General features: G+C 37.5%; 2 long non-coding RNA genes across 2 annotated transcripts in view; one reads left to right on the top strand and one right to left on the bottom strand.

Moving 5' to 3' along the window:
* The first annotated feature begins 267 nt into the window (after positions 1 to 267).
* On the top strand, positions 268 to 7834 carry LOC118766932. The gene is made up of 4 exons (XR_005002838.1): positions 268 to 351; positions 7181 to 7182; positions 7508 to 7511; positions 7824 to 7834. It is a non-coding gene; the product is annotated as an uncharacterized LOC118766932 (long non-coding RNA).
* The window catches only part of LOC118766931, a 25853-nt gene continuing 20712 nt past the window's right edge, over positions 5163 to 10303 (bottom strand). Inside the window, exons 4-5 of the long non-coding RNA XR_005002837.1 lie at positions 9919 to 9922; positions 5163 to 5174 (exon numbers count right to left, since the gene is read on the bottom strand). This is a non-coding gene — a long non-coding RNA (uncharacterized LOC118766931). The remainder of the gene's footprint in view (positions 5175 to 9918; positions 9923 to 10303) is intronic.

Here is a 10303-nt window from a genome sequence, read left to right as displayed (position 1 = left end):
AAATGTTTTAAAAATGTTATAGAGGTTTAAAGTTTCATCATTTTCACCCAGTCAGGAAACAAGATTTGGAAGCTGACATTTTGTGCGTGACTGCATATTTTGTCGTCAATATCTTGAAAATAGCACGTGTTGTTAATATTTGTAAACAACACGTGTTATATCTCCGATAATTTTTTTCATGTAAATAAATGTTTATGTTAATTTAAAAGATTTATCTAAAAATCTTATTTGGCTGTTATTTTTAGCCCACAACACAACCACTCCAATGCTCAATGATAAAAAAAAACGAGTAAACAAACATTTAAGCATTCAATATGCATTTAATGCAAATGCGATAAACAACACGTTACAGTGAAAGATTCGGAAGAATTTGATGAAAGTTATCTGGTAATTTCCTTTCCTGTAATAGGTGTTTATGTTAATTAAAAAATTTGCCAGCAAAATCTTATAAAATGACAATGTTCCAAAAGATATACATGTTTATATCTATATATATAAAACTGTAGTTGTGTGAGTGTCTGTCCCCTTCGATTTAGATTCCTAACTACTCCCACATTTTGCGGTGCAGTTTAACCAAATTCGGGTATCTTATAGTCGTGATTCATATCGAACCCGTCTGAGTATTAGCGCGCGTCTACGATGAGTCTACGATTTTAAAAATAATTTAACATCATTTTTTATTCCATTTTAATGCATAATTTTTCGTGTGTCGATGGCGGCGGAGTTGGCGTCCATGGTCACACCTGCACCTGTTTGCTTCTCCCCCTTCTTCCCTCCCTCGTGAAGCTGTGGGAAAGGGAGTGTAAGGAAATGAACGTCGTAAAGCGTTGTCAAGGAGACCAGCGTTCTTTTAGAACAACGACTTCATGGCTTGAAGACACCAAAACAGAAATGGCTAAGAAAGCCCGAATTGGCATCTATAAGGGAAGTAACTCTCTAAAAATGCTTATATAGTTATTTCCCTTACAAACCCGAGCAACGCCGGGCGATACTGCTAGTGATATATATGAAAGTAAGAGTGAACAAAATATACTTAAAAAACAAACATTTAACTTTCGGCTTTGATTTTTAAAATATCCTCCTTTGTTTTCAATGTTTCCCATTTTGCCCGGCGTGCTAACAATTCTGCCAGCTCACCGCCTTGTTGATGATGATGATGATGATGATGATGATGATGATGATGATGACGATGACTCAAAGGAACTGTGGCCGTTGGATATGGCTTGCTCTTTTGGTATAGTGTTTGGTATAGTGTCGGTATAGCATCTGCCTAACTCTGACGTGTCTTTCTTTGGTCGTGGCGGTTATGATCAACTCATTGCAATGACATCATAAAGATAAAACCCACGTTTCTTCCCTTGTTACGATATTTCAAAGCAGATATATCGTCGAAAGACTGATAAACTGTGATATTTGTCTTGAGAAAACATTTCTTATTGACGTATAGTGTTAAAAAGTACAAATATATATATATCTATAGTAGACGAGAACCGTCCAGTAGCGGCGGCGGTGGCATTGCTAAATAGGTATATCTGTTTCTGATTGATTTTTCATTCGTTGTTTTACTATATCAGTAGTGATTGACTTTCTCTTGGCAGGCGTTGTCAGAGGATACTTGCTACAGATGAAGTCCAAAGAAGCAGAGATACATATTTAATCATGACACCGCCGCTGCTGATATATTTCTATTTATATTTAGCACTGTACATCTATAAAAAAATGTTTTTTTTTAGATGAATACTAACAGTTTATCAGGCTTTCAACGATATATCTATTTTAAATATGATATACAGATCACTATTTTGAACTTATAGTGCTTCCGTCGCTAATAATGAACTTTCCAGAAAGTTTTCATCAGCATTAAAGCAGATCTATATTTTTGAGATGAGGAATTCTGTACATTATTTACATTATTTACATTGGACGGATATGTGTCCTCATCGTGTTTGTTGTTACCACAACATTTCGGCTGATTTATTCTCCAGCCTTCGTCAGGTGTCCTGGTAGAATTTTGAACCCAACCCTGGGTTGTCATTCCTAAGGTATTATTATTATTATTATTATTATTATTATTATTATATTATATTATTATTATTATTATATTATTATTCTATGTTTGACTTTTGCTTTATGTCTGTACAAGTTGGCTCCAAGTCTCACCCAGAGACCTCAAGAGACACAGGTTGGAAGTTCTGTGCCATATATTTGGGGTTTTTTTTTTTTCTTTTTTTTCCCTTGATTTTTTTGAATGTCTAATACATAGAAAAAAAAAATTTTAAAAAGTTTGTTTTAAACCTTGGGATTACATAGAGAGTATTTTGCGTAGGATATGAGCAGTTCCCATGAGCACTATCTTTTGAATTTCTGCCATTTTTGGATTTCCTGGTATCTGAGTTAGGTAGCAATCAGTCCCTTTCGCTATCATTCCTAGGGCACCTATGACAACAGGTATTGTTTTAGTCTTCAGCTTCCACATTTTGCTGATTATTATTATTATATTATTATTATTATTATTTTTATTATTATTATTATTATTATTATTATTATTATTATTATTGAGTGAGAGAGAAGTGCATACCATCAAAGTGAAACTGGAGTAAAATATACGAAGCCTAGTATACCCATCATGACTACCCATCTGATAAGGGTACACTAGGCACATGCATCACAACCATATGTGCGCGACATGGTGATATCATATCAAGATAAACAGCACATGACCTTGCAGGTGGGGTCCAGTTAGAATTTTCTTCAGGTAGAGTAACCCATCCCACTCAAAAGGTCCCTGAATAAGGGCTGTTTAAGGATGTTGAACAAAACACCCATGTTTCCAGAGGTGAATTATTCAAACTCCAAAGATTTCCTTTTAACACATGGCTATGATGCTCCCCCACTACTTCTGCTCGTGATCAGAGATGCACATATCGTCAGCCACTAAGAGACATGGTCAACTGGTTAAGGTCAAACAACTGATAAGCAAATCTGTGGTATTGAGCAGAATATTTCCTGTAGCCCAGTTTACTATTATTATTATTATTATTATTATTATTATTATTATTATTATTATTATTATTATTAGGCGCAGGAGTGATTGTGTGGCAAGTAGCTTGCTTACTAACCACATGGTTCCGGTTTCAATCCCACTGCGTGGCAGCTTGGGCAAGTGTCTCTACTATAGCCTCAGGCCGACCAAAGCCTTGTGAGTGGATTTGGTAGACGGAAACTGAAAGAAGCCCGTCGTATCTATCTATCTATCTATCTATCTATCTATCTATCTATCTATCTATCTATCTATCTATCTATCTATCTATATATATATATGTGTGTGTGTGTGTGTGTGTGTATATATATATGTGCGTGTGTGTGTATGTGTGTGTGTGTGCGTGTGTGTGTGTGTGCTTGTGTGCCTGTGTTTGTCCTCCTCCAACATTGCTTGACAACCGATGCTAGTGTGTTTGCGTTCCCGTAACTTAGCGGTTCGGCAAAAAAGACCGATAGAATAAGTACTAGGCTTACAAAGATTAAGTCCTGGAGTCGATTTGCTCGACTAAAGGCGGTGCTCCAGTATGACTGAAACAAGTAAAAGAATAAAAGAGTAATAATAATAATATCAGCAAAAAAAAAAACAACCTTATGGATGAGAACCCAGGGTTGGATTCAAAATTCCACCAGGACACCTGACGAAGGCTGGAGAGTAAATCGACCGAAACGTTTGGGGTAACAACAAACAAGGTGACGACATATATCTATCCAATGTAAATAATATAAATAAATCATTAAAGCAATCAAACAGCTCTTGACTGACTGTGATTCAGTTTTCTTTTTGTTCATCAGTCAATAAGCGTCGCACAAACTTTTACGGCAACACAATACAACATCATGAATTCTTCTTTTAGAATCATGAACTTTTATGAACGCCTACATCGTTGGAAACTTCATGGAGAGGCAGGTATCAATTTTCAAAGCACACAGTAAGCATTTGGGTAATATGATCTTTCTTGTACGTTATTGTGGAAAGTCGTACAGATATGGGAAATATCTTGAAACACTAGTGTCTAGATATTTCCCATATCTGTAAGATATTTCCCATATCATATATTTAGTAAGGCTCAGACAATACTCCCAGTAGAGATGCTGCAATATCAGAAACGTCTCCGGGAAAGCTTTTCGCAATTTCACACACACACACACACACACACACACACACACACACATCCACACACACACATCCACACACGCACACACACACACATCCACACACACACACATCCACACACACAATCACATACATCCACACACACATCAACACACACATCCACCACACACATCCACACACACACACACACATCCAACACACACTCCACACACACACACATTACACATCCACACACATCCACATACACACATCCACAACACACATCCCACACAACCAACATACACATCCACACACACATCACATACACACACATCAACACACATCACACACACACAACACAAACCACACACACACCGAAACACACACACTACACACACACACACACACACATAAACACACACACTACACACACACATACACACACAGATACATTTGTGTATATAAGAGGAACAGCCTTTCTATTCGACGTGTAGCATTGAAAACACAAGCGTATTCTATTGTATCATATGTTTATGCATACGCGCATAGAAATAAATGCACGTTACGTCATGTTTGTTGCCTTTTGGGCCTTAAAGTAAGAAGTCGGTGCAAAAAGATTAAATGTAAATTAAAGCCAAGGAAACGGAACAGATAGACTCAATTTTGAAGCGATAAGTTTACATTAACTTTATCATTTTGTTCTCTACCCAAAGCAGAAACCATTATCTATACATACATACATACATACATACATACATACATGCCATACATACATACATACATCATACTACATGCATACATGCATAATACATACATACATACATACATACATGCATGCATGCAGCATGCATACATACATAGCATACATGCATCATACATAATACATACATACATACATACATACATGCGTGCATACATACATACATACCATAAATACATACATACATACATGCATACATACATACATACATACATACATCATCATACATATACATATAATACAATACATACATACACATACATCATGCATACATACATACTACATACATACATATGCTGCATGCATGCATGCATACATACATACATACATGCATACAGACATACATACATACATACATACATACATACATGCGTGCATACATACATACATACATAAATACATACATACATACATGCATACATACATACATACATACATACATACATACATACATACATATATACATACATACATACATACATACATGCATACATACATACATACATACATACATATATACATACATACATACATGCGTGCATACATACATACATACATACATACATACATGCATGCATGCATACATACATACATACATGCATACATGCATACATACATACATACATACATACATGCATGCATGCATACATACATACATACATGCATGCATGCATGCATGCATGCATGCATACAGCATACATACATACATACATACATACATACATACATACATATACTTTTATTGTTTTACATGTTTCAGTCATTTGACTGAAGCCATGCTGGAGCACCGCCTTTTTAGTCGGACAAATCGACCCCAGCACTTATTCTTTGGAAGCCTAGTACTCATTATATCAGTCTCTTAGGTCGGACCGCTAAGTTACGGGGATGTAAACACATTGACGCCGGTTGTCAAGCAGTGATGGGGTACAAACACTGACACAAAGACACACACATAGATAGATAGATAGATAGATAGATAGATAGATAGATAGATAGATAGATAGATAGATAGATAGATAGATAGATAGATAGATAGATAGATAGATAGATAGATAGATAGATAGATACATACATACATACATACATACACACATACACACACACACACATAAATATACGACAAGCTTCTTACAAATCCTCTTATAAGGCTTTGGTCGACCCGAGGCTACTGTAAAAGACAGTTGCCCAAGGTGCCACGCAGTGGGACTGAACCTGGAACCATGTGGTTGAGAAACAAGCTTCTCCCCATACATATGTATGTATGTATGTATGTATGTATGTATGTATGTATGTATGTATGTATGTATGCATGTATGTATGTATGTATGTATGTATGTATGTATGTATGTATGTATGTATGTGCGTATAGTATATCCCTGTACCGACCAGATCATGTTATATACCGCTGGCTGCAATGCGCTTCCAATTCTGTCTTGATTGCATCATTCTTTTTCATCTTGACTAAATCGTCTCCTATCGCGTGGAGCCCGTCAAAGTGGCCTTTTCCTATCTTTTGGATTCCACTTAGCAACTGCACGGATGCACCTGTTGTCTGTGAACCTTGCTATATGTCCGGCCCAGTGAAACTATAGCTTTCGGTACTCTACGATCACATCGTTCATTCCCCTCCATTTCGAATATACTCTCTTAGTGATATTCCTAACATGAATCTTTCCATGGCCTTTTGCGCCGTTAAATGCCTTCCATCCTGCCCTTATTCCAGCATCCACATCTCGACGCATACTCAATGTGTCCCCTTATAAGACGTATTCTTCTATTTCGTCGGTCGCCAATCTCTATTTGGCCTTGTGCTACGTCTTCCGACCGTTTATATTTTGTTTTTATACTATTCATTTTAAGGCCTACTGCTACGCTATGAGTGTCTAGTTCCGTCAGCATGATCTGCAGCTGGTGTATGGTAGAGCCGTGCAGTTTCGAGGAAGGGCTAAGTCAACCGATGCTTATTGTATCTGCTCCGAAAGGACGAATGGTAAAGTCGACCTTGGCGGAATGTAAATTCAGAACGTGCAGACGGGCGAAATGCTGTTAAGCACTTTGCACGGCGTGCTAACGATTCAGCCACCGCGCCTTAGCAACAATAGTTATTGTAATGGTGTAAAGGACGCTCGAAATACAATTTTACTTCCGTGTTGGAGAGCGATATGTAAATTAATCTAAGGTCTCTGACGTCATTCTATTTTTTATGTTAATGTAAACTGAGAATGGCTGCACGTGGGAGTCTGTAAGGGTATTGCTATGTGTATAGAAATTGCGTATAGAGGCAGTGGTATTGTGTATGTGTGCATGTGCAGTGTGGATATAGTTGTTATTGCTGTTAGATCCTGGTCTGCTCTGACCGAGCAAATCAGTGATCAAAGGCATCTCGTCGCTTCGTCATATCCACGAATACATCTCCCGTATCACTCTCTTTTAATCTTTTACTCTTATACTTGTTTCAGTCATTTGACTGCGGCCATGCTGGAGCACCGCCTTTAGTCGAGCAAATCGACCCCCAGGACTTATACTTTGTAAGTCTAGTACTTATTTTATCGGTCTATTTTGCCGAACCGCTAAGCTACGGGGACGTAAACACACTAACATCGGTTGTCAAGCGATGTTGGGGGGACAAACACAGACACACACACACATATATATACATATATACGACGGGCTTCTTTTCAGTTTCTGTCTACCAAATCCACTCACAAGGCTTTGGTCGGCCCGAGGCCATAGTAGAAGATACTTGCCCAAGGTGCCATGCTGTGAGACTAAACTCGGAACCATGTGGTTGGTAAGCAGGCTACTTACGACACAGCCACTCCTCGGGTGTGATTTTTTAGAATTTTGAGGGGTGACTTTTCTAAGACTGCGTAAAATAGGCGTAAGGACCTTCGTTCGCAGAGCAGATTTCGTGCGCGTTGAAATTAGAAACAAATTACTTGGGTTTTCAATTCCAACTTGCTACCGAAATCTCTAACCAACATCCCTACATTTTTTCTTTTTTAAAGGAAAAAATCGTTTAAGTCTTTAGACAAAACAGTAATTTAATATCTGTTGCATACCTACGAATTTGTAAAATTAAAGACTGTTATTTTTCTCACCACAGATGTGACCCTGCCACAGTTTCTTATGAACTTGTAATTCACTCCGGGTACCAAAAAGGTTCCCACCCCTGTAGTAGAAGCTCCTTTGTTGACACGGGTGTGGCTGTGTGTTATATTTTATTTGTGATGTGGTTCGTGGTTATGTTATATATGTGTGTGTGTGGTGTGCGTGTAAGTGATGTATGTACGGTGTGTGTTGTATACGTATGTAGGTATGTTAACGTGTGCCAATTTGTGTGCATTTCTGCGCACGAATGTACACGTGTATGTGAGTACATGCTTGGATGTAAATGTGTATGCGTGTGTTGTGTGTGTGTGTATGTGTTGATATGTGTGCGTGCATGTTGTGCATTTTTTATCACTTTGTCCAATAGAAGACAAAGGGTGTGTCGTCTGTGATGAGAATGGTAATTGTGGTGGCTGACACTGGTTCAGTTAAGACAGCTGCTGTATTGGGGCGATTAAACTGTGTTGTTAATACAGCTGGTGTATTGAAGATGCTAAAAAGTGTGTTGCTAATATAACTGGTCTATTGGAAATGTTAAAGCGCGTTGCTCTTTTTTTTAAAATCTGGTTTGTTGGAAATGTCAGTGTGTTGCTAATATAGCTGGTATGTTGAAGAGGTTAAAACAATGCTTGTAATAAAGTTTGTGTATTGATTTAAAGCATGTTTAGAATTGGTTTTGTTAATAAAGTATGTTTGTTACTAAAGTAAATTGTGTCGCTAATAAAGCTTGCTAGGTCGTTATCCGTCACTACGCTGCCGGTAAAAAATATTTGTTAATTATGCCCCTATCTTCGTAAATTGTTCACAGTGAAAAATCTTTTTTATGTCTATGTTGCTTTGTCTATATATTGAAAGACATACAGAAACAACACACACACACACACACAACCACACACACCACACACACACAACAACACACACACCACTACACACACAAGACTATATATGCATCATATCTATATCGATATCTATCTATCTATCTATTTATCTATCTATCTAGCTACATATATATAATCTTATATTTATATATATATTATAATTATATATATATATATATTATATATATATATATACTTAATCCAAACAAGAAAACACAGAAAAATAGAGAAAAGAACACAGCAACGCAGGACGTGGAACAATTAAAGTATTATTGACGCTCAGGAAAGAAGGGAAATATATATATATATATATTATATATACATATATATATAATCGTTTTTCGAAGTCTGTATTGCGTTGTGTTGACAAACTGGTACTTCTCGCGTTTTTAATCAAAACCTGTTAGTTACTAAGGTGACAACCCTACCTATTTGTCTATTTTTTACTCACCTTTCTGTCTGTCTGTCTCTCTTCTCTCGTTGCACTTCTCTTTCAGCAACAACATTTTCTCCTCCCCTTCTTCCTTATCCCAACGCAGAAGTTCTTACGGACAGACAGTCGGAGACCAGCTTCTCTTTTATAGATGAGTTCGAAAGCTTAAAGTATGTTGCTAATAAAACTGGTGTATTGAAGAGGTTAAAATGTGCCGCTAATAAAGCTTATAAGTTAAAGAGGTTGGAGTGTGTTACTAATAAGGTTGGTATGTCGAAGACGTTGAAGTGTGTTGCTAATATAGCTGATATATTGGAGAGGTTAAAGTCTGTTATTGTTGTTGTGTATGCAGGCACGTCCCTCATATCTCTCGTTCCAATTACACCATATCACTTTCCAGATAAGGACCGCACTGTACCATTCCGACATGCACTGATTAATAGCATGGCAAGCAGTGTGATATGTACTTTATCCATTATTCGCCGGTCTATTTCTGTTTGTGAGTTGTAGTTTAGCTCCGAGTCATCCTTGATTGAAGAGACTTTTAGACGAAAGGCATTGGCACCTTGGCCATTCCGGCTTTTTATACATCTATGACTACACTGCTCCATTTGTCTTTCTTTCAAGACGATACGTGGTAATTTGAAGGTATTTGGGTGTTATATTTAACTGGTCAAACGAGCAAATATTGACTCCATGTTTAGCTCATCTTTTGTTGTTGTTGCTTCGTACCAAAGCCTCAGCTTAGGATACTTATGGACAAAGGCGTTCAAGCCATGACGCTCCCATATTTTATTCAGATGTTATATCTCGGAGTGCATCAACTAATGTGTTTTTCTCCTTTAAACATTGTAGAATTACTTGAGGGAAATTTGGCAACGATTTCTGGGTTCACTGGGGTATCTCTAGATTTAGCTGCTGGCCACTGCAGAAGTGGGCAACGAGAACTAGGCGAGAGTGCGACAGATGCTGTTCCTCTGCAGTTA

This window comes from Octopus sinensis, linkage group LG18 (assembly GCF_006345805.1).
Source record: "Octopus sinensis linkage group LG18, ASM634580v1, whole genome shotgun sequence".
Classification (NCBI taxonomy): Eukaryota; Metazoa; Mollusca; class Cephalopoda; order Octopoda; family Octopodidae; genus Octopus; species Octopus sinensis.
Note: the sequence above shows the minus strand (reverse complement) of the source record. Positions and strands in the feature narration are given on the sequence as shown.